The following is a 25,269-nucleotide window of genomic DNA, read 5'->3' as shown; positions in this document are numbered from 1 at the left end:
CAGAGGGTAACAGTAAAACAGAAAAAAAAAAAAAAAAAAAACCCAGGAGGTATTTAGGAAGGGACACCAAAATGAAGTTCCTGATGACAAATATATTCTCATCTTAGAGAAGTAACAACGGAGTGAGAAATAGAAAGGAAGAAATGAGTTGTGTTGCAAGGACTCATCTTATTAGCACTGAAAGTTTCAGTTTTGACTACGAGGACGGTGAATGAAATGCCAAAGCTTTAAGCACAGGAAATGGACTCAGATACAAGGAGGAGGTGGTCAGGAAACTCTAACCATAGAATTCAGAATCGCACACTAGAAGTGCTGAGCAAGATAAAAATCCCAGAAGAGAAGTAGAAAGAGAAGCAATGGTCCAGCCATAAGACAGAAAAGATAGCTGAGGTAACAATGAGCAGATTAGAAGTGTTTTATATTTTTAAGAACGGTGTATTAAAAAACAAAACAAAACTGTTTCCAAATAGAAAATAATAAACCCAAATAGCAAACTAGTACAAACACAGAAAGGAAACACAACATAAGGCCATCCAGTTAAGAATCTTGAAGGTAGAAGAGAATTAAGACCTAACAAACTTTTATACCTAGAGAAGCTTTCTTTTGATCAATACCCTTAAAATTTTAAGGCGTTCTGTATTTAAGTCTCTGATGCACTTGGGAAAACATCAGATGCCACTGAACCATAGGCCACAGAGAGCCAAAGTACTTCAAGAGTTAACAGTTATTGCTAAAAATTACATTTACAGGGCTGCCTGGATGGCTCAGTGGGTTAAGTGTCCGACTTCGGCTCAGGTCATGATCTCACAGTCCGTGAGTTCGAGCCCCGCATCGGGCTCTGTGCTGACCGCTCAGAGCCTGGAGCCTGCTTCGGATTCTGTGTCTCCCTCTTTCTCTCTGCCCCTCCCCCGCAGCTTGCACCCTGTCTCTCTCTCTCTCTCAAAAATAAATAAACATTAAAAAAACAACTAAAAAATTACATTTATAATGAGTGCAGGATCAATGCCAGAATGGTCTGGGAATTGAAACAAAACAAAACAGAACAACAAGCACCTAATTTCTCCTTGAGAAGGTCTAGAAATGGGGAATTAAAAAAAAAAAAAGAACATCCTTTGTGGGGGAGGGAAGTCCTGATTCTGAAGTTCAGCTTCCTAAATCACTAACACCAGCTACCAGCTTTCAGCGGGGTTGAATGACAGAGCAAGACCCCAGAAGGACACATCCATAGTTGTGAACAATTAGGAAATTTCACTGTTGGAAGCAATTCAGGGAGCCATCACGAGGAGAAACAAAAAGAGGGTGGTCTGTTCTAGAAAGTCCAAAATAAAGTTAATTCCTGTTAATATATATTCATATTCCTCCTTCTCTACTATGCATATAGGTAAGAGTATATGTATGCATATATGTGTTGGCAAGAGACTAGAAGTGAAAAAAAACAATTTTTTTTTTTAAAAAAGCACATCTGGGGCGCCTGGGTGGCTCAGTCAGTTGAGCGTCTGACTTCAGCTCAGGTCATGATCTCACAGTTCGTGGGTTCAAGCCCCGGTCGGGCTCTGTGCTGACAGCTCAGAGCCTGGAGCCTGCTTCAGATTCTGTGTCTCCCTCTCTCTCTGCCCCTCCCCTGCTCATGCTCTGTCTCTCTCTGTCTCAAAAATAAAAACATTTTTAAAAATTAAAAAAAAAAGCACATCTATGAGTGAATCATTTATAGTTGCAAATGGTTTCATAATATCAACCTGGTATTTATTACTATGGGCCACGGGCCATGGCATAGAAATGTTTTATCTCACTTAGAAATATTTCTATTTGCTGCAACAATAGCCACTGTGTTGAGATGGGATTTGACCTGTGTCTTTGTCCATAAAACAACCCTATAAAATATGTAAACACGAATTCAATTTTCTTTAAGTCAAGAAAAGCAAAAATATGGTTGTCAGAACAAGAACAGCTTTCTGTGGGATATTCTAGTTAAATGAAAGCTATTCAACTTGAATCAATTGCTTTTCCATTCTCCAATACACAGCAGATTTATATTTCAGAAGGTTCTTGACAGAGAACAAAATGTTACTGAAATATCTCTTCCATTCCTTTTGTCCTACATAACATTCCACGGGCTGAACTCGAACAAGGGGCATATACTGGTCAGATTCTGTTCGCACTGTTTCTATCCTACTTTTGTCTTTGTTGCAAGTTTTCAGTTTTGACTCTTTCATGGCAAAAAAACATTCCTAGCCACCTTTTGGCTGCATTACCATTTAAAAAAAAATTTTTTTTAAACCTACATTTTTATTCTCTACCATTCTTAAGTGCCTATAACTTTTTAAAATGGGCTACTTAAGTCAACGACAGACCGTCTCTTTATATCTGCTTATGTAAGAACTAGAAATCCAGGGAGAAAATCATTCCAATCCAACAACCCACACGTTTGTACGCAAAACCAATCGCTCGAGTATTTAAAAGCTAGGGAGACAGACTAGAGGCTAGCACGGACACGTCCGTTCAAGATGAATTTGTCCTCCGTTGCCTCCACTCCAGGTAACCCCAGGACTACGTCTGGGGGTTAACGCCAAGCTAGAAAGAATGGATCGGTGCCTGTTTTTGAGCAGATCTGTGTAAAGACTCAACACGAGCTCAAGAGGCGGTTGTGGGTCTGGAGTGACAGAAGGTATATAGCTGCAAGCTGATGGGGGAAGATATTCAACACTGTCCTAGCCATTTAATGACTAAGCCTGAGCCAGCTCAGAATCGGTCGGAAACGGATTTCAGACAATGGGAGAGAGCTAAAACACTGGTGCTCAGGGATGATGTCCGAGAGGAGGTCTCTGAAGCTGGGTGTCATCCTTTAGGGTGGCCCAGAATAAAATGGTGACGCATTATGCCTCCTGGCGAGCTCATATCTACTTTGAACGGCAAAGACACCAAGTCCCGTGGACTTCCAACGAAGATCTTGGGGCAAGAAGAGATGTCCACCAGCACTCTCTGTGACCTGTTAGAGAGAAACATTCTTAGCTACTCCAACACCAAGCAAAACTCCCCCGCCAGGCTCTATCACCTTGACTCCTAGGAAAAAGCTGTAAAGAGACTGAGGAGGGGATGCCTAAAAGAGAGACGCCCTCTGTCATGTTTGCAAGACCACTCGTGAGGATTCCGCATACAAAATCTAGCTTCAGTACGGTCTCCAAGTGAATCACACTTGAGGTATTTCTGAAACCAACAGCACGGCCATCGGGCACCAAATTACTTCTGCAAAGAAGGAAAAGGCTTCACCACAGTGATTCTATACGCTCCTGGCACCAAGAGACGGATGACGATTTTTACTGCATGATTAACCTCTACAGGTCGTAGGACAGTAGATCCTCGTCATGGAACTAATTCAATGTCCTGCGCTGGCTCTGTTCAGCCCAGGACGTACAAATCTGAATCACAGGGGGCTGCGTGAGCTTCCTCCTACCCTCTCGGTGACGTCCCGCAGAAAGACAGTAGGCACCTTCGGGGACAGAAGTGATCTGAGTGCAACGGCCCCCCATCCATTCTCAGAGAAGATGGCATCGTTTTGAAGATTCCATATACGAGATCGGTTTGACTTCCCGACGTTTCTACCCTTGCCGACACGGATGCGTTAAAGGAAACACAGCTCTAGAAGCTTAGCTTTAAAGGTCCAGTGGCTACAAAAGGAAACAGCACTCTCTGTCCATCAAGTTTAGGTTCAGGCACTGTAAAAACATCTAACATCTAAATTTACGATACAACGTCTTAGGATCAGGGCTGCATATATTCAAGGGCCCAGACTCTTCTAACTTCTCACTGCCGTCTCAAAACTGCTCTATCGGGCCGCATCAGTAAGCAAAGTTATGTCTTTTCAGACTACAAATTTAGGGACACAACTGCATAAGTCCTGGGGTGTCTTGGCTGTGCAAGGTGACGGTAAACAGAGCTGAATTCCAAGTCCGGATGCCGGGGTCACGGCACAGCCCACACGGGCTCCGACCACCAGCACCCAGCACCTCAGTCGACCTCTCGCATTCTGCTTCCTCCCCGGGAAACTGAGGATGATCGTCTCCACTCAAGGAGTCATTATGACGGTCCAGTGAAACGATTTACCCGAGGCGCCCCCGAATTCCGTGATAGGTGATTTACCAGCTGCAGCAGACCCCACGGCACACTAGCCACGGTGCGTGGTCCACATGATTGTGCTTTTGTAAGGCTGTATTTAGTAAAACAGAGGCTCAGGCTGCAAAACATCCCCAAGACAAAAGGGTAGTTTTGACTAGTCCTACAAGAGAAACAGGAAAACACAGGACTTTTCATCCCGGTGAAGTCTTTGAACACCCTGCACGTTTAAAATGGAAAAGTTAAAAAAAGGAAATTGTTTCCTGAGCCTTCAGGGCAAAGAGTAAAAAGTGCACTGTTTAGAGACCGAAACCCTGAGATTAGTCAGGTCACCGAATGCTCTCTGCACAGCAGAATAGCAAACAGCTAGTGTTTGTTCATTTCCATAGATTAATAACCCTCTCTCCAGGACCTAAATAAGAAATGAGCTGCATCGTTCTGTTTGAAGAAGCCTCCTATACTACTAGTGAGACTTGTGCTTCAAAGTTGCCCTCATAAAGACTCCTTCATTTTTTTTTAATTTTTTAATGTTTATTTATTTTTGAGAGGGAGAACGACACAGAGTGCTACAGGGGGAGGGGCAGAGAGAGAAGGAGACACAGAATCTGAAGCAGGCTCCGGGCTCCGAGCTGTCAGCACAGAGCCGGATGCAGGGCTCGAACTCACGAACCGTGAGATCATGACCTGAGCCAAAGTCCAACACTTAACCGACTGAGCCACCCAAGGCACTCCAAAGACTCCTTCATTTTAACATTCTTCTTCCTCCCCATTGGCCTATTCTGATCTCCAGGATGACAAAAATGGATCTGAAGCTTGAAGGGAGGGACAAAAAAGAAATGAGTCTCCCTCCCTAATAAAATCAATTGATTTTATTGATTTTTAATTTTTTTTTAATTTTTACTTATTTATTTTTTTAACATGTATTTATTTTTTGAGAGGGAGAGACAGAGCACAAGCAAGGGGAGGGGGGAGGGGCAGAGAGACTGGAGACACAGAATCCGAAGCAGGCTCCAGGCTCTGAGCTGTCAGCACAGAGCGCGAGGCTGGGCTCGAACTCACAAACCTCGAACTCACAAACCACCAGTTTATGACCTGAGCCCAAGTCCACGTTTAACCAACTGAGCCACCCAGGCACCCTATTGATTTTTTTACATAGTAACTGTTCATTTGGAGGACACCGAAATGGGGGAAAAAATACAACCTGTTCCTTCTGAGCAGCGAGAGATACAAAGGGTTACGGACGCTTCATTAGAACAGCAAAGCGAAAATAAAACAGCAAGATTGGGCCTTCCAAGCTGTCTCCACACTTCGTTCAAACTCAAAAGAAAGCCAGGTTTTATGGAAGAAGATTTTTGAATCAATAACCAAATCATCTTTTCTCCTACCAATAAGACAATAAACTTGTCTTAAGGGCCTATGACCTCTTAGGAAAAACAAACAAACAAAACTGCTAATCTTATGAAAAGTGGCAGGTCAGAGGTCAGAGCACCAGATGCGGCAAAAGGAAACATTGTTTTCCCAGCTCCTTCTATAAAGGCTGTCGCTCCCCTCCTCCCCCCGCCCCCACCAAAAGCTGCAGCTTGGGGTCACAGTGGGCTGCAGGGACCAGGAAAGACCCAGAGGTGAACTGAACACGGAGCTGTGAAAAGAAAAAAGCAATCGAAACAAAATTCATCCAGAGTCTCTTCTGCACCCCCTTGGAACTTTCCAGAGCAAAGCAAGGTAAAAAGGGCTTTGGGGCACGTCCTTGTAGGGGCGCCCCATCACATGAGGCGGCCACGCTTCAGTTTCTATACCTTGTCCACATCTGTCGGGACCTCTGTCAGAAGTATACAGTCCCACACATCAATGACCACAAATGACCTTCTACCCGGGAAGGGTGGCCTCACCCACCACCAGCAGGCAACTTCTGGATGAGCTCGTATGCAAGAGGGAGGAGGCGATGGCCATCTGGCCAGCCAACTCAAAGGGGCACAGATACCATGGGCAGACTGCTCTCCAACCCCATCACGGGTGGGTTACACAGAGGGTACCGGGTTCCCCAATCCGTGTGGCGGTCTACCTCAATTTGACCAACCTTGTTTAGGATTCCAGAACCACTCTCTTCCAGGCAAAATCATCTCCTCCCCAGGAGCTTCCACCTGAGTTGGGAGACTGGGGTCACAAGAGGACTTAAGGCCAGAGAACAGGTGTTAGGGAGGCGAATCTCAAATTCATTCATTCATTCAACACCCGCTAGCTGTGTTTCTAAGAATCCTTACATCATCGAAATTCAATAGGAATTTTTTCAATACAAAGAAAGACAGTTTTAGACGTTAAAAAACAAAGCAATTTTTGCCTACATTGATTTTCAATAATAATAGCGTTTTGTGTGGTGATCTGTGTAGTACGATGAAATTTAGATACACTGAGCCAATCCAGCCTTCTATTCCACACAGTTTTTGTTCTGGAAAAGTCATCATCCGGCCTTTCTTAATTCTTTCTTTCTCCTTAGCACACACAGCCTTCTTACACGTTTTTGTCACCTTTATCATCCCTTGTTGCGATGGACAGAGCCACTCCAGCAAACTCTGTCCACAACTTTGTCCTCTAGACTCCATGCTGGTTCCACGGATAAGTCATGGTATATCTTAATAGATGGAATCACATCCAGTTTGGATCCGAGAAACCCACATTATAGGGGAAATGCTTATATATTCACTGCAGGCCTGCGAGATCCCAAATGCCAAGAATTGGCGGCGGGGGGCTGGGGGGGGGGGGGAGATCCTTGCTGTCACCGAGCTGGGAAAGAGGAGGACAAAGTGTTATGAAAGGGCTGGGAGAACAAGGTGCTGGGAGCCCAGATTGTCAGCACATAACCTAGTCCCAGGGCTCCCTGGGGAAAAGACTCGGTTGAGACTTAGGAATTAGGGGAACTTAGCCAGAAAGACAGGAGTGAGCAGGCAGATGTCAAGGAAGGGGGCAGCATGACTAAAGGCTGGGACACAGGAGAGAAAAGTGCTTCTAGGCAAGCAATGCTGTGGGACTAAAAAGAAGTGAATGGGGGCAACAGATGCGGGGGCTAGAGACGAGCGAGGTCCCCCAGCTTGCAGCGCCAGGCTACAGGCTCTGGACTCATCCCGAGCGCCACGAACAACCAGGGAGGAGAGAAGGAAAACAGATGCAAACAGACCTCTAGTTGGGAGAAACGTGCATCTTGGCTCCAGAGAGGAAAATGGGTTGGATCAGCACAAGAGGACATCTAGAGAGGCCACGTAGGGCATATATCACATCCCTGCCGAGCCACTAGCCCAAGTTCAGACCTTGAGACCAGACTTCCCAAAGCTCGATACCCAGAAAACCATTTGCAGCCACCTGCCCCAAGAGCTCTCTCCGGGGAAGAGTGGAAACAGGAAGGAAGCAGGGTAGCAGGGAGCCTCTCTAGTCTCACGTGGACGAAAATCAGCCCTCCAACCAATGAGCCCCCTCCTCAGCATGGGGGCCTGTAGGCTAAATGAGCAAAAGGTTTGAAGAACCCCAACCCAGGATCTTTGATAATGGCTCCGTTTCACCAGGCCCAAAACTCCCGACTGACAGCTCAGGCCCAAGGGAGGGAGCACAGTTCCCAGCAGTGCCGCTGGCCTGCCGTTGCACAACATGAGCTTCCCTTCCAGGTGGCCCCGGGTACGATCACAGAAGAGACGAGAGATGTCATATAAAAACTTGAACTTCCACACAAAGAAAAGTAATTCGATGGAAGGAAAAGAAAAGCAGACTGCAAAGATGGCCACAGAGGAAGGACCGACATCTACAACACATGAAGAGTTCATACACAGATTAGAAAACACTAAGACTGGGGCGCCTGGGTGGCTCAGTCGGTTGGGCGTCTGACTCCAACTCAGGTCATGATCTCGTGGTCCGTGAGTTCGAGCCCCGCATCGGCTCTGTGCTGACGGCTCAGAGCCTGGAGCCTGTTTCGGATTCTGTGTCTCCCTCTCTCTCTGACCCTCCCCCGTTCATGCTCTGTCTCTCTCTGTCTCAAAAATAAATAAACGTAAAAAAAAAAAAAAAAAAGAAAGAAAGAAAACACCAAGACTTCCACTGGTTAACTGTGTAAAAGAAAATTAGTAAATTAACATATATGGAAATGAGTAAAGAAACATGCTATCTCTGAGAGGGACCGAAGGAATACAAAGTTCAAAACCAAGAAGGCTGCTGAAGTATCCAAAAAAGAGCAGGTCCCACAGAAAATGAAATTGGAGCAAAACACATTCCTGTATCGTTAGTAACAACGCATACTGGTCCAGGCCTTCTAGAAAGCAACGCAGAGCCTCTCCCCCCAACGAAGGTAGTTTACCTTCTGATGTGACTGCATCCCAAGTAACTATGTATGTGTACAAAGATATGCACAGCTGCTTTATAACAGTAAATAACTAGAAACAAGGCGAATGTCCACACGTAATATGGAACTTCAATTAAGATAAAACAATTTGACAGAGTAGCACACGACCCTTGCCAGGGATCGTTGCAAAGTGTAGGATACGAATGAGAATGTTTACGCTAAATGAAAACAAAAGCAAAGCTGAGAAAAGGTATGTGTTAAATATAATCCAGAACGAGAAAACAACACATTGAGGTGAGGATGATTTATGAACTGGTGGGATAAAAGGGAACTTTTGCTTTTATTGGTTTTCTTTTATTGGTCCGACGTATATAGGCAATGGATGTTTAAAACGTAGTATTTCTATCAATAATCACGAAGGAGCAAACACCCTCTTCTGTGGAGCAGATCAAACCATGGGGAACATCTGCCCGAAATGGGGTACTCAGACCTTCCCAAGTTTTAAAGGCCTGTGTGGGATTCAAATCCTGACCACGAGGGGGCTCGGAGGGGCTCCTGCTAGCCCGAGTACCTCCAAACACACAGCTCTTCCCTTTGCTTTCATTTCCCGCCCCCCCCCCCCCCCAGTTATTAAATTCTATGCCTTCCTCTTCTTTCTTTTCATTATGCATTGAGATGCTACCATATGCAATATATGTGGGAAAATGCTCACTGGATCCTTCCAACAATCCTGTAAGATAGATGGCAACATCTTACATGCCCATTTTACAGATGAGGGCACTGAGGATCACAGATTTAAGCAATGTGGCCTGGCCCCCACACCTAAGGAGCCAGAGCCCGAACTCAAATCTCAACCTCCCCTTTTCCAAAGCCCTCGCTTGCAACCACCCTAAGAACTCTTTTCTTCCCTGCCTCTCTGCCTGTGTAACAAACAAAACTACCAAAGACTCTGCTGTGTCCCCTCTTCTCTTTGTTCTAGCGGCCTAAAGAAACTGGTTAAACTGTAACGAATCCAGAGGTATCCTATGAACTGCTTATAAATTAACCAGTAAGATAAGGTAATGCGGCCCACACTGATTGGGAAAGCTGATGCAGAACAGAAAAGGAATTACCTTCAGACACAAGCCTGCACGTGCAGGTAAAAACCAAATGACATCAAAAGGAGTTCTACTTGCAAATTAAGAGCAGACTATGACCCTTGACATTACTGCAGAGAGAGCAGAGTTTTCTGCGCTCTGCCTGCAGAAACCAATTCCACAATCAGCTGAAAGTTTCTTTCCGCTTACAACGCAGCCCCCACTCCAGAAGCGGGGAAGCAAGAACAGTAAAAAGGAACAGAGGAAGTATCAAGGTATGAAACCAACATAGATAGGGTGACAAATGGTTGTAGGCACCACGTATGACTCATTCTATAAATAATGACACGATAATCGCTAAAGATGTAAATTCTAATTAAACCCGAAACCTAACAACGTCAAACAACAGCAAACGATGTTTGACAGAGCAAAGGTCTTAGGGGAGCCAAGAGGAAGAATTACAATAAAATCTATGCGGGGAACTGCCCAGCGTTAGAGAAGGGACCTGAGCCATCAGGTTGTTCACCGCCCTGTTTACTGCAGATGGGGAAACTGAGGCCCAGCAAGGTAGATTGAGCATCCCAAGTCACCTTGGGGCAGGTCAGGAAACGGCGGCAACTCGGTCCCCAAACTAGCGGTCCTTCTGCCTTTCCCCGTACCACACGCACCCTGCCTTAGACTGGAAAGCCATTCCATTTCAAATCACATTTTTGAAAGAGCATTAAGCATTCTGTAAATATTAAGTTCCTTTTTAATAATTTTCAAACGCACAGGGGCACATTTTGAAAAGGGGCCTGGTTTTGATTTCTTTTGGAAAATTGCACACCGCTCGGCGTCTTAACCTCGTATTGAGTGAAATATTAACAGGCCATATAATGGTTTCAGTGTTCCTTCAGCAAAGCTAAACAGAATTCAAAAAACATATCCCCCAGGCCTACAGTGGAGTTTCTGGAGCACACATTAAACTCCACGCTCTGCTCTACAAGCCCATCACTGTTAAGTAACTCATCAGAAAATAAAGAGGGAATTACCAAAGGGGAATTGCCAAGCAATTAGTTCTCTGAAGCAGATGACATACTAGTGCTGGAGGGAGGAGCTTCTCGGTTAGTCATATGTCAGCGTCAGAGCCTCCTAATCTGTAAATAAAAATGCATCACGTATGATTACAGCTGGGATGTGGGCTGGGGCTGCCAGGCGAGTGCACGGATAGTAAATCCCAAGTCCTCTGCGTTCCGTGCATCTATAAAGCGAGAGACGTTGCCTCTCAAGGCATTTTTTTTTTTTAAGTCCTGTAATTTTCATTCAACGTAAGAAAGACAGACCGGTCTCCCCTAAGCGGGCTAAGACAAAAGTGATCTTTATCCTTTCTCTATCCTTCTGACGTGGGTCGGTTAAGATTCATCCACCTGTCCAGATGAGGAGAAAAAAATGAGAGATTGGGAGGGGCGCGGACAGGAGGGGACAGGAGACCCGGGGCTTCCTGACGGCCACCCAGAGGAAAGCATGACCTCCTTTCACCGCCCGTTTTGCTCTTAGAGCTTACATCCAGTGCCAGCCCACCACCTAGCAAACTGCAGAGATGAATACTTTGTATCTGCCAAATCTTGCAAGCTGAGCCATGACCCAGGGAAGCTTTTGGAAGAGTCAAAAGTTCATCGTCTCACTGGGACTCTTGACGCTGAACCGCATTTGAAGCCCAGCTCAAGCCAATCCCCTGCGACACAGATAAGCCTGGTGCCACTGCCATCGCTCTTTTCAATTAATAATTATTCAAAGTGCGTAGGAACTTCGGGGAGGTATGAGGACGAGTGAAAAAAAAAAACACGGTAACACCTCCAGGATGGCCTGGGGGCAACACTGAGCTGACAGGCCAGCATCCAAACATCCAAATGGAAGGCTCGGCACGCAGGAACCCTTCCCTGACCTGGACCTCGCGGAAGATGCTACAGCCCTATCGTGATTTTTTAAATATTAAAGAGACGCCCTCCCTTCTAGACTCAACTGTAAGCTTCTTTTACACACAGGGCTCAGGGCTTAAGAGTCAATGCATGGCTGCAGTTAAGAGTACAGGGTGGGGGGCGCCTGGGTGGCTCAGTCGGTTAAGCATCCGACTCTTGATCTCAGTTCAGGTCATGATCTCACAGTTCGTGGGATCGAGCCCTGCATTGGGCTCTGTGCTAACAGCAAGCAGTCTGCTTGGGATAGTCTCTCCCTCCCCCGCCCTCTCTCCCTCTGTCTCTGTTGCACTCCCCGGCTTGCGCTGTCTCAAAATAAATCAATAAACTTAAAAACAAACAAAAAAAGAAGAGTACAGGGTGGAATCCAAGCATGACTTCACCACTTAACAGCTAATCAACCCTGGGCAGATTACTTCTCCTCTCGGTGCCTTGATTTCCTCATTCACATAATGGATAATAACAGTACCTATCTCCAATGACTGCAGTAAGGATGAGATGAGTTAATACACAGTAAGTGGGAACGGCTCAGCATCTCTATATTTCTTTCAGAGCCCAGCTGGCATAATGCCTGTCACATATTAGATGCTCATTAAACATGTGCAGACGGAATGATCTGCCCCTGAAGTGGTTTTCTCCAGCCCTCTCACTCCTGTCCTAACCTTCTTGTCTTTTATGGAAGGTAGGAAACTCACTGCCTCATTGTGAGCTAGTCTGGGGAATAGAGACAACCCATCTAAATAACTCAGGTCAAAGAAAAACATCTTGAATGATCCTCTAGTCTTCTCTAATTATATTAAAACCGACTGCCCACTAACAGAACTGCAACCAGATCATCTCCAGCCATGTCTTCTTAGCATCTTTTCATCCCGGAGTCAAAGCTCACTCGCTCTGTCTTTCTTCATTTTCTATAAAGTATAAATGGGAAGCCAAATTGCTCAGAAAGCTGTGCCTTGCGTGCGTGCGTGTGCGTGTGTGTGTGTGTGTGTGTGTGTGTGTCACATTTAGAAGAGTCCACATAAAGCCTCCCGGGAAGCCTTGAAAGTTACAAAACACACCCATATTAACGTGATTTATCAAACAAAGTACAGTAGACGACTTTCCACGGGTGAACAAGTGCTCCAGAGCTGGGTGGATGGAGCAGTGTGGTTTCCGCCTATCACAGGAGATGAATAAATAAATCGACGGTGGGAAAGATCAAAAGAAACGCTGGAATTGTTCTCAGTACGTACAGGGCTTCACTGAAAATCTTAATAAAACTGTTTAGAGGAAAATAGAAGGGTCGTTTGTGTAAATGAAAAGAGATGCCGCGTGCACTGAATTTCAAAAGCGGCATTCATTGTCATACACACATTAGATTTAGCTAAAATTAGCTCAGGTTTCTCTCTCTTTCTTTCTTTCCTTTCTTCCTTCCCTCTTTCTTTCCTTCCTTCCTTCCTTCTTTCCCTCCCTTCCCTTCCTTTCCTTCCCTCCCTCCCCTTCCTTTCCTTCCCTCCCTCCCCTTCCTTTCCTTCCCTCCCTCCCCTTCCTTCCTTCCTTCCTTCCGGTCTTAAAGAAGAAAGGTTTGAACATGGTTTCATTGAGCTGCAGTTCAGTCCTCGGCAAGGCGTCTGAGATTCCAGGGAGACGACCCCGTTATCCCCCCAGGCGCCCTGCAGCCTGTCACCAGCCTTCCCTTCCCCTCGGGTTTCAAGGCCAAGCACCCGAAGGCCGTGCTGCACCCACGTGCCGCTGCCTCCCGCCTCTTCCCACGTGCACTTCACGCCTGCTGACGGCAGCCCCGAAACACGGTCCTCCTCGCTTCCCGCCTGGCAAACTTCCTGCGGGCGCAAGAACTCCCGATCGCAAAGTCGGCTCTGCGGCTCCTCCAAGCTTCTTTCCAGACCTGACTTCTCCCGGCAATTTTACCCCCGCCCTGTCTACAACGCAGACGCCCCCCCCCCCCCCCCTGCACCTGTGCTTCGGCCAGAATGGCCTCGTCAGTGACGTCCCAGGCACTTGCACGGGTCTTCCCCTGCTCCAGCCGCCTCTCCCCACAGAAATGCTGGCCAGCCTTCAAGAGCTGAACTCCGACGAGCCCTCCTCCTCCCGGTCTTTCCTCGCCAGCCCACTCGGCGTCACTGTGAACTCCTTCCATATCAGCACGTAACCCCGGTTAAGGGCAAGACACCCCATTCTGCTTTCATTAGGTCTTGCCGGGCATTTCTCCTCGCCCCTACCTGACCCCGAAGAAGGCAGCCTTGTTCTGGAAGCTCTTACTCGTTTTCATTCCCGCAGCACCGGGTAGTAGTTTAAAAAAAGATGCAGTGAATGAATGAATGAATCATTTCTTTACACAGAGAGCGCCTGGGAACCAGCGAGGTCATAACCAGCCGTATCACATGCACAAAGGAAGCAGAACCAGAAATACTTGCAGCCTAGGTTTTAATTAAAAAACAAAAACAACTTAATGAATATAACAGAATACCGCACGAACGGTCCTGTGCCCCTTCTTGGGTTCAGCCATCAATTGTGAGGATTATAAAGGGGCCGTTTTTTATGCAAAATGTTTAGATAATGCTTCTAAGCTTCCTTTCAATGCAATCACAGAAAATGTCAGCCGCTTAAAACTCAAGGTGACTCTGCACTATGTTGGTAATACAACACGTATTCATAAGACACTTGGACTTGCTTAATATACTATAAAAACCTCAGTGTCTTCTCAGCTGCACATACTGACCAAGAGCTGGGACTTTCTGATGCCCGTTTTTTTTTTTCCACAATAAAATTCTCTTGTAGACATCGCACATTAAAAAAAAAAAATGTGCGTGTGTTTTAACCACGTATGCAATCAAACTACTTCTCCCCAAAACTTGAAGGTGAGGATTCTCTGCCTAGCATATCAAATGATAATACCCCAAAGAGATAAAGCAGTGGTGAGGCATCTCACCCCTTTCCATGCAGCTGACACTTGCAGACCTTAAGAGGCTTAGCTTTGCACATAACTCTGGGGTGGGGGGGTATTCTATTATTCTATTTCCTTTGAAACAACCCCTCCCTGGACCGCAGCCAATAAAATGTAAAGGACCCCGTTCGTATTTCTCAAGGATACAGTGTTTGGGATAACTGCCTCCCTCCTTCTGCCCCATCCCCCAAGAGGACCTTACTGACGACCCTTTCTGCGACTCAGGTTTTCGTTCATTTTTACTCAGACCACAAATCACTTCATCTGTGCGTGCAACTTCTCAGTTCACCCTGCGACAGTATAAAAACAATACGTGTGCATTCTATTGCAGCAACAGGGTGGGGCTGACACAAAATTCAGAAAAATAAATAAAAGGCTCGTTTGCTTTGCAAAGCTGCAAATGTCTACAGCGTTGGTCCAAAGATCAAGGTACAAGTGTATTTACTTGTTCCTAGTCATGTACGGTCCGGGAGCAACCATCAGAAAACAAGAACATTACAATCATCCTGTCGAGACAAAAGTTACAGGATCACAAAGATAAAACTTATGTGCAGAGCTCGCTTCGGCAGCACGTATGCAAAGATAACTTAGGTTCACAGATCACAAACCATAAGCTACGCACTATCCTACCCAGCAAATGCGTATTTCATTCCATTCTTACAGCAGCCCTAGAAAACAGTTCTAATCTTATCTCCACCTTATACACGAAGACACTGAGGCACAGAAAGGTTCTAGGGCTTTCCAGGACACAATGGCAGTTCCACAGGCAGGCAGGCTGCTTCTGGAGCCGGTGCTCTTATCCCAGATGCCACGAAATTTATCCGCAGCTTAAAAACTGGATCTTAGGTGTAGAGGGGGGAGCTCTTTATTTAAAGAAAGCTGGTGAATCATTTTCTTTTCTAATTATTTTTAACATTTATTTATTTTTGAGACAGACAGAGAGAGAGAGAGAGAGAGAGAGAAAGAGAGAGTGCGTGAGCAGGGAAGGGGCAGAGAGAGAGGGAGACACAGAGTCTGAAGCAGGCTCCGGGCTCCGAGCTGTCAGCACAGAGCTCGACGCGGGGCTCGACCTCACAAACCGTGAGATCATGACCTGAGCCCAAGTCGGGCACTTAACCGACAAAGCCACCCAGGTGCTCCTGGTGAATCATTTTTAAAATGAACATTTTGGTAAAGCAAATATCCGCCTCCTAACAAATCAGTTGCACATCCAGATTTGGATACGTGAGGTATATAGGAACAACAGACCCGCGTCCTGCCTGGTAAGCAAATGGCACGTGACCGGGAAGAGCTGCCCAGAGACCACCTCGTCCAGAAGTTCTCAAACATGCAGAGCATCACTATGATTCCTAGAGACCATTAAGGTTCATTCAGATTCAGGAGGTGGAGCCCCAATCCTTTTTCCCCCCTCTTTTTAAACACTCCAGGTGATTCCATTGCCCAGCCAGGCTTGGGAACCTCTGAAAGAGTCCAGCAGGAGCGTTCCCAAAGTAAACAGAAAGACGAGATCTATGTCATAATCTCCTTTGGTTGCAGCCACCAGTGCTCTCAAAGCCCTCTTGCCCCAACTTCTGTCTAACTTCCACGTCTCCCGATTTTGTTTAGGCAGGATCCTCTTGTCCTCTCTTCAATACAGAACCATGAGTCATCAACGCTGTTTACACCCTGTGTCGGCATGACTCTCCAGGCCAGAAAAATTTACTGTACGTGAGGCAATCAGGAAGTTGTAAAATCCAAACAGACACAAAGAAATTCAAGATTCGACAAATCCTGGCTGCCGCTGAACAAATGGGCCTCTGTCTCCCCACACCTGAATCGCTGTACCACAAAAACCGTGACTTAAGGTAACAGTTGGGTAGAAAAACAGTCTCATCACATTATGTAAAGGGGACGACAAAGACGATGGGACTCAAGCCTACCACACAACGGTCAACCAGCTCCAAGTCAAATGTGGACTTCTTCAGGAACCACATAAATTAAACCAACAGGAGAGATATTGAAGCCAAGTTTTTAAAAACTCTCGTGGCAATTTCTCAACCTCCCTCTGGATCTAGTGTGCAAAGGCAGTTACGGCAAACAGTCTACAGCGTGCAAAAGCGTGGGTACGAGGTGACTTTCCGGGTCAGACCTTATCCTCAGATGGTACCTAGATGAGCGTAGCAAAAACTCTCACCTGACATGGGATGCACTTCCCTTGAGGGGCCGTGGAGCAGGAGACGGTCTCACGAGGATGACACACAGATCCCCAGCTTGCACCGACCGGCCTGGCGACTTTCTGCACGATGCTCCTGCGGTGGTCGAGGGGGTGCGGGAGAAGAAATCCACAATGAAAAGCAGAACAGACGGCTTCAAAAAAAACAGTTCCACTTTAAACTGTCTGTACACCGAAACCCAGACCCTCAAGGACATCAAATGTTTGCATTTTCGTGTTATGGAAACTACGGTTACCAGCCAGTCCGAACGGCAGGTCTGGTTTTATCCAACAGGGCTCGGAGGGAGGCCAACCCACAAAAAGGTCATCCCTTCAATCAAATTAAGAGCTTGGTCGCCCCATTTGAGCCACGAACTGGCATTCTCTTCTCTAATGATCCTAACCAATCATCTGATAAACACATGCTGGTCATCACAGCGATAACTGGTGAAATGGGCATGAATTGAAGAGTAATCGAGCCAAAGTCTAATTTTAATATGACATATATTACTATCAACATGCAATTAGAAGGACAGTCATGGGACAGCACAGTTATCAGCATACTGGTCTAATGGGATAGAAAAATGTATCAAGTGCAGAAAACACTGTACAAGTATGCACGTGTTCCGCGAGACTTTCCGCTGAGCTTGAAATTATTTACTTAATGACTATAGGTCTATTCCATTTTCACGTTGCCACAATGCCTGGCACATGGTTAAGTAAAAATTAATCCACCGTGTAATGAATGAGTGAATGTGTGAATGGATAAATGAAAGAATGAATGAATCTTCCATATACCTTTCCATCAGGGAGCCTGGTGCTTGTAGTTTTTGTGAGGTAAAGACCTAAGCATAGAAACGGAAGAAGTTGAGGACTTGATCTGCTCACAGAGTTTGCAGCCCTATGAAAATACTGTTTTCAAACACTGATCATCCCCAATGGTCCACATTAAGTAGAAAGAATCAGTAGCACAGTTGTAAACTAACCCCCAAACTGGTCATTGCTGGGCAGACTTTCCCTCTCTGATTAGCTGTTTGGGCTAATTTTAAATTTAGTTTGGGTTTCCTAAGCCCACGCCAGGTAACAGAAGTAGGGAGAAAGCCCAGGATTATATTGGATGTCAGAAAGAAACTATTCTGGAGTTATGAATACAATCTCCAACGTGAATAATCCGTAAACAGGTAAATGAGCCAATTATCCTTGGATGGCAACACATCTCGGTAGCCATGACTATTCTCATCCACACACACTCACTATTTTTAAGAGGGCGGCCCAGCTGGAAAGGAAACTAATCTCGATCACTTTCCAACACGTTTCAAAGTAATGAACAGTAGCCAAAGCGTTCTTCCTTCTAACCAGGCCGTTCACCAAGTATTTATTTAAGCGTCTATTGCATGCCTGGGACTGATAATGCAAAAGAAGTTTTCTAGCCATTGGTCTCTCCACACGTAATCCGTGAGTGCAGAGAAAGTAGGTAAGCTGTTCTAGATTCCAGTATCTTTGAAATCCTTACAAGACTCCACTAAGTCTGTCCCTCCACCAAGAAGCCTGCTGCGTGACACATATAAATGGTGGCCAAGTTCAAGAGAAGCTCACCAAATTCGATTTCCTCTTACACAGTACCTGCTTTCTTGTTTCTTTCTAGTAACCTCTCAAATGAAGCATCAACCTACTGGATAATCATTTCTGAGCAAGACGCAGGCACCGTGGATTTGCAGAGAGCACTCGCTTGATGAGCTAACAGTGAGTGTTTGCTGGTGTATCTGTGTGTGCACACAGTCCTATTTACATATCACCCGGCAGATAAGGTTTTATAGAGTCCAAATTACAGTCTCCTCCTATTCTGCTGAAGTGCACAGAACAGTCAAACATGATGCAAAGGCTGTAAAATATTAATTTACCCTCACACTGGTATGCCTACTTCTTTCCCAAGTATTTGTGGTGCTGCACCAGTTAGAGTAGCTAACAGAGTTAACATGACTTGCTGTTCCCTCAGAGGGAAGAAACACAAGAACAACAGCAAGGCAGAGTGCATTCACTGCAAAAACATACAAACAAAATACAAAAAAATAATAAAGAAAGAAATAACCTATAGCACGTTTTCTACAACACACACACTAAAAAGAGAACACTTCGTATTTTAAAAGCACAGCAGAACCACCTAGCACAGTTCCACGAATAGCGGAAGACTGCTAAGAAAGACGGCCTGAATAAAACTGATGTGATAGTAAAGAAGAAATAATATATAAATAAATAAGAGTTCCTCTTAGCCTGAATCAAAAGAGCATGATCAGGGAACCTCTGCCCCCTTAAGTCTCAAATTCTGATTACACTACAATGAATTTTCTGACAAGTCATTTTCAGGTAGGATATAGCATTTTTGCTTACATTATGGCAATTACCACTGCATTTTCATTACTCCGCAAATGATACGCATTAAAAGTTATAGAAAAATCAATGAGACGTTTCTGCTAACATCGAACGTATCAAAGAAAATACAATGCTTGTCGCTCTTTTGTCTGCGATAGTTCTAAACATGTTTTAGTACATTTGGGACGCTAATCTGCACTACAAACATTGATAATACACTAGCCTGACAAGTTCATGTCTATCAGGATTACAAAACATATTACTACACTGATAAAGACAACAATACATCATTTATGAAACAGGGATAAGATTTTACAAACTGCCTCCACAAATAAAGATTATTTACCTAAAATCTTTTTCTTACTCCTGCAATTTTAAGCATTTATACATATTTCTTCAAAACCCTGATCCAATTACAACTCTTTCAGCCAACATTTAAAAATATTCCCCAGGAGCACCAGGGTGGCTCAGCTGGTAACGGGTCGGACTACGGGTTTCAGCTCATGTCATTATCCCACGCTTCCTGGGTTCAACCCCCGCATCGGTCTCCACACTGTCAGTGCACAGCCTGCTTGGAATTCTCTCTCCTTCTCTCACTGCCCCTCCTCTGCTTGTGCTCTCTCCCTCTGTCTCTCTTTCTCTCCCTCTCTCTCAAAATAAATAAATAAATAAAATTTAATTCTCTAAATCAGCAATCAGCATGCTCACTATTATATCGTCCCTTAAAGAAATTTTGAATGAGCATTTTATTGAACTGAATTAGATGAAACTAAAATGTGAACAGCAGAACTGCGGACTGCAAAATTCATTCTTAAAAATGAGCAGTCCTGTGGGTAATGCCCTAGGACAGAAATTATTATCTCTGCTGAGATTTCAACAATTCATTTATTTTCAATGCTTTTAACAAAATAAGGAGGGCCTGCTTCTGGTAACCTTGAAAGTATGACCGGAATTAAATCCATTCTTTGAAGCAGTTAAGCTTGTACAAATCTGAATCTCTCACAGAAGCCAATCATTCAAATTACTGAATAACTCTGCAAAGAAAAAGCAATGGAAATCCAATTAGTTAGGGCCACCCCAAAAATGATATCCCGTCTCTCGCCCTGTGCCCCATCACATATGCAAGATTTTTAAGTTGTTCAGAGTCTAAACCGTGTCGTTCCCTACACACAACTGTAGTTGAAAGAATTAACGTTCACCCCTACACTCATTTTCAGGGTTTTAATAAAATATGTTTATTGACTAACTTCTAACAGGAAACAAAATGAGCCGCTGTTACAGTGTGTTAGTAATCAGCCAACTGTCACTCAAGGCAAAAGTAAAATCCACTTGACATTTCAGAATGGAAATAAATAAACAAATAAAGGCATATTACACAAAAGGAATGTAAGTCCTTATACTCTATAATGACAATAAACACTGGAGTCACTGAAATGTGTTTACCAATGTTTCACTACTCTCATAAGGCTGGCCTTGCCCAAGACTCGCAGCCATTGAAATGTAAGGCCATCTACAGGCACTTGATATACAATCTGGTGGTTAAAGAGTTTGTCTTGAATCTTTCTTTAAGACTGAAAGACAATTCAGAGGCCCGGGAGCCTAGCTATAGTATTTCTGACAAAGTATCACTTCTGTTACCCAAACCCTCTCAAAACGAAATCCAGACAGGAAAATATTGACTTTCACAGTTCCCAATCAAGCAACATTTTTCATACTTATTTTAGCATTCAAAAATGCATTCACATTTTACTGCAAGTGAAGAGATCTTCTGTATGCTGCAAATATAACCTAGGACCTCCAAAGCATGTAAAACTCAAACTTCTGGACCTTATTTCCTATCCTTGCTTCCCATCTATTTACAGCCTAGAAAAAAAATAGCTCCTTTTAACCACAGCCACACTTGATCTGAACAGGCCACAATCAAGTTACCCACGGCATAAACCCACTAAACGGGGAGAGAGTCGTAAACCTCCCCCCCCCCACCCCGGGGGGAATGAATCCTACCCCAGGGGAAAGTAAGGGTTTACCAATTTAGCTATGGGGCTGTAAAACTCTAAACCCACTGGCAGGATCACAACCAAATCAAGACACTATTATTCTCAATTACTTTTTCTTCCAAATAGCAGGGTTATTAAAATACTCCCGCTTAGGTGGATTTCCTGAGGAACAGAAAGCTTCAGCAACCAAAGCTACTCTTCTTTCCTTTTGCTCTGTTATTTTTCTCTGCCTCGCGGACTTAACGAGGTAGGGTCCCGATGCAAAGAGTAAACTACTGTTCTCTGAATTATTAAACGCTCATTAAATTATATCTCAAAATACAGTACAAGCTGTTTATTGTGCAAAAGCACCACCCGTGGTCAGTCTACTGGCTACAGGCCTGTATCATCTCTCACCGGAGAGAAAAACCTTTGAACTTACTCTCACAGATGTAAAAGATCCTGGATGGCTAAGAAGTCCAAATTAAAAATGTATACATTCAAAAAAAAAAAATGCATACATTCAGAATGGCTCCTGCAGTCGGTACCATTTCTTGTTATCATAATGGCTCTTCTAACAGTGAAGTTCTGAAATGTGACCATGTGGATATGCTTGTGCAGAGTTAAATCCTTCAGAAAACCAGTCCTGTAGGTGCTTTCACACCTGAAGGGGTTAAGGGCCCGCAAGGCCAAAGGCACCAGACTGCAAAAGAAATGTCGCTTTAGAAACTCTGGAAGGTTTCTCACAAGTACCAAATACTTGTTGATCTGTTCACAATAAACATCAGCAGGAGTGCCAGGTTCCTTTCACTGTCTGGGGAGATGCATTTCCATCCTGCACCGGGCAAGAACAGCTTGTTGGTCTCCTTTATAAAAGTTGAGTAGCTTAGAAGCCTCATTCAGTGTCGCCCGTCCAAAGGACTGAAAGCAGCAGCAACTGAAATAGCGAAGGCTCTCCTCTGACTTGAGCAGCACAAATACTGGGCATAAAACACTTGGAGTATAGTCCAGGCACAAGACAAACCCACCTGAATGGACGAGGAACACTGTCTGTTGCCATGGCAGCCCGATCTAATTACAGGAGTGATCAGGGCCGGAGTAAGTGCAGGGAAAACCTATACCGCTGACACGTATCTACATGATGAGAAAGACAGGCGGGCGGGAGGTTCAGGGGAGCCCTTCAACCTCTGCCGGTCCTAGAAGGTGGCTTTCAAGCCCATTTGTCTGCGGAGCTGCTAAAATATTGACTGATGCGTGCACAGTTGGAGGGCAATCAGAGGAGATTAAATGCCACAGCATTAGCTCTTGTGGTGCAATCCCCTTCCAAGAGTTCATGTGCAGGATTTTCTCAACCTTCTCTTGGGTGGTTTCCTCAAGCATGGGCTTCATGCCACACTCAAAAAAAAAAAAAAAAAAAAGCCCAAGTATCAAACTACAAATACGCCACAGGGTGGGCTTAACGGGGGCTTCTAGGAACTGCAGGGCTCCTTCCAAACAGAAAAGGCTTAACCAACACCGTTGGAAAAGTAACGAGCTGTGCCTAAAAATAACCATCAAGTAACTACCCACTGCTCTGCACAATATGTAACGACAACGTTTAAATATTAAGAACAGCCTGCATTACAAAACACAAATGTCATTGAGATGTGACTACTAGATTGCCAAAGGAGGAACTTATTTGCATATACACATTCCCGTGCACGTAGGAAAGGATGTGCAGGGCGTATGCCACTCTAAGCCAGTAGTTTTTATTCTGTGGGCGCAATAGGGTCTTCCAATTTTTGCTAATTGTATCTTGTGGCTCGCACAGGGAAGCTCAGAATCTCTTCGGGGACGGCACCAGTTTGGAGGAGTCCCTACTGCACAGCATACGGTAAACAAAATAAAAATAGCTTGCCGTTCTCGTTAGCCACATCGCGCATTATATAACCAGCTTCCGACTGGCTTTTTTTTTTTTCTTTGCCCTTACTACTCTTCAGCAATTTCTCAATCTCCCGAAGTATTTATATTACCCTCTTATCTGCAGGATTATATACTAAGAAAGCAAAACAAAACAGAACGGCCACGGGGTTGAACCGGACCCCACGGTCCTTGGACACTGAATTTTTTTTTTTTTTTGGTTTTGTTTTGCTTTCTGGCAAGATCTCCACCACCACCCTACTTCCACCCCCCCCCCCCCCCACTAAGGTCCTCGCTCAGTCTCCCTAGAAAAACCTGAATTGTTCCATCGCTCCCAGTCAGCCCCCTACGTGGTCGGAAATAAAATGAAAGCACAAGCCCCGGAGTTTAGGAAGGAGGCCTGAGGGCTGGGGGTGGGGTGGGGTGGGGTGGGGGTAGGGCTGGGGAGGGGTCGGGGCGCCGCAGAGTCAGCCAAGTGGCCACCGAGGGGCCGCTCCCCACCGCGACGGGCCTCGCCGCCCCCCTTCCGCGCGCGCGCACGCACACACACACAGACACACACACACACAGACACACACACACACACACACACACACACACTCACTCACACACGCACGCACTCACTCACTCACACTCACGCCGCGCTCCGCCGCCGCCTCACCTCTCGCTCCGCCCGGCCGGCCCCTTCCCTGCCCCCTGCGGGACCGGCCTGCTCGCAGCGCTGGAACCACGTAGGAGGCGGCGGCGGCGGCGGCCGCGGGAGTGGCGGAGTCTCCGGCCCGGCCCAGAGTGAGCGAGCAGCGGGGCTCCAGGGCGCATCCCAATCCCCGCAGCGCCTCCTCCGCCGCCGCCGCCTCCTCCTTCCCCTCCTCCTGGCTTCATTCACCCTCCCAGCAGCCGCGCAGCCGCTCACTCCCGGCGCCGGCGGGGCAGCGCCCGCCGCCGCTCCTCCGCTCCTGCCGCGCGGGCGCTGGCGGGGGCGCCGGCTCCGGGCTGGGGCGCTCGCGGGCTCGCGGCTCCGGGCGGCGGCCGCCGCACATGATCAGGAAGCGGCCGCACCAACAGGGCGGCGGTGGCGGCGGCGGCGGCGGCGGCGGCGGCAGCAGGGCCGCCGCCGCCACTCCAGCCGCGCGCCCGGCACCCGCGCGTCGGCTTCCCCCCCGCGCCCACCCCTCCGCGCCCCCCGCGCTCCCACCGCCCGGCGCCCGGCCGCGCGCAGAGTCCCGGCCCGTAGCCGCGCACCCGGCGAGGCCAGCCTCCGCCAGGGAGACCCCCCGCCCCGGGCTCCGAGGCCCGGGCGGCCACCCGCGGCGGGGGAGGGGGGAGCCCAACCCTCCTGCAGACCCACTCGCTCCGCCGCCCTCCGAGGGGAGAGGGCTGGGGAGGGTGCGGCGGGAGAGGAGGGCAGCGCGACCCCCGGCCGCCGCCGCCGCCGCCGCCGCCGCCTACTACCCCTACGCCACCTCGAGGGAGGGGGACACGGTTCTCCGCACTCGCGGCCGGACCAGCAGCCGCCGGAGCGGGGCGCCGCCGCCGCTCTCCCCGCCCGCGCCCGCGCCCGCACCCCCAACCCGGGCGCGCCCCCTCGCCTGGCGGGCGCCCACCGGCCCGGCAGCCCCCTGCCGTCAGTCCCTGCGCCCCGAGCGGGGGTGTCGGCCCGGGAGGCTGGAGCGGGAGAAGGTTGTATGTACACACACACACACACACACACACACACACAACACAACACAACACGACGCGTCGATTTCCCTTCGCTCCTCTTCCAGCTGTTTTCTGTGCCGGCGACTGGGGTTTGGGGTTTGTTTGCTGGTTGTTGCTTTTGCCCCTCTCGGGAGAGCAGCGGTAGGGGTAAATTTTAATCTAAATAAGGGGCGAAGGGGATGGGGGAGGGGGGAGAAAGAATCAGAGGAGAAAAAAATAGCCACTTACTGTAAAGTGTAAATGGATCTGGGGTTGCGTGGGGAAGGGGGGGCAGAGGGAGAGAAACAGTGTCTTGCGGCTGCTGTAGCTCTGGTGGCTGCTCCGCGGGGCTCGTTTTGGATCCCCCTGCAGTGAAACAGGTCCTGTACGGCTCCGCCACTGTAGTAGAAATGATGTCTGCGGTATACTCTGCTCTCTCCTCCTCCTCCTCCTCCTCCTCCTCCTCCTCCTCCTCCTCCTCCTCCTCGTCCTCCTCCTCCTCGTCCTCCTCCTCCTCCTCCTCCCCCCCCTGCTCCCCTCCCCTCCCTCCTCCCTCCGCCCGTCCGCCCTCCCTCCCTCGCGCTCTCTCGCGCTCGCTCGCTCGCTCGCTCCAGTATGTAAATGTGTAATAGAAGCCAAATATGGAGCAGTTGGCTGCCGCCGCCGCAGCTCAAGGATCCGACTTGGGGGTGGGGGGGCACCCTCTGGCGGGCGGCAGGGCGAGCCGCTCGGAGCACCGAGAGCGCA

The 25,269-nt window shown here is 47.1% G+C and overlaps 1 protein-coding gene across 9 annotated transcripts in view; it reads right to left on the bottom strand.

Moving 5' to 3' along the window:
- The window catches only part of ATXN1 (ataxin 1), a 416,021-nt gene extending 391,017 nt beyond the window's left edge, over positions 1–25,004 (bottom strand). For 2 of the 9 annotated variants that reach the window (XM_053904880.1, XM_053904883.1), the window contains exons 1-2: positions 24,772–25,002; positions 16,580–16,694 (exon numbers count right to left, since the gene is read on the bottom strand). The gene's annotated coding sequence lies outside the window, so the exon portion shown is untranslated. Of the gene's footprint in view, positions 1–16,579; positions 16,753–17,395; positions 17,443–23,503; positions 23,620–24,771 lie in introns of those variants that run through there. The other 7 variants (XM_019420057.2, XM_053904876.1, XM_053904877.1 and 4 more) reach the window with 6 other exon arrangements.
- Between the last annotated feature and the right edge of the window lie 265 nt (positions 25,005–25,269).

Source organism: Panthera pardus, unplaced genomic scaffold, assembly GCF_024362965.1.
Source record: "Panthera pardus isolate Hobbes unplaced genomic scaffold, ASM2436296v1 HiC_scaffold_17, whole genome shotgun sequence".
NCBI lineage: Eukaryota > Metazoa > Chordata > Mammalia > Carnivora > Felidae > Panthera > Panthera pardus.
Note: the sequence above shows the minus strand (reverse complement) of the source record. Positions and strands in the feature narration are given on the sequence as shown.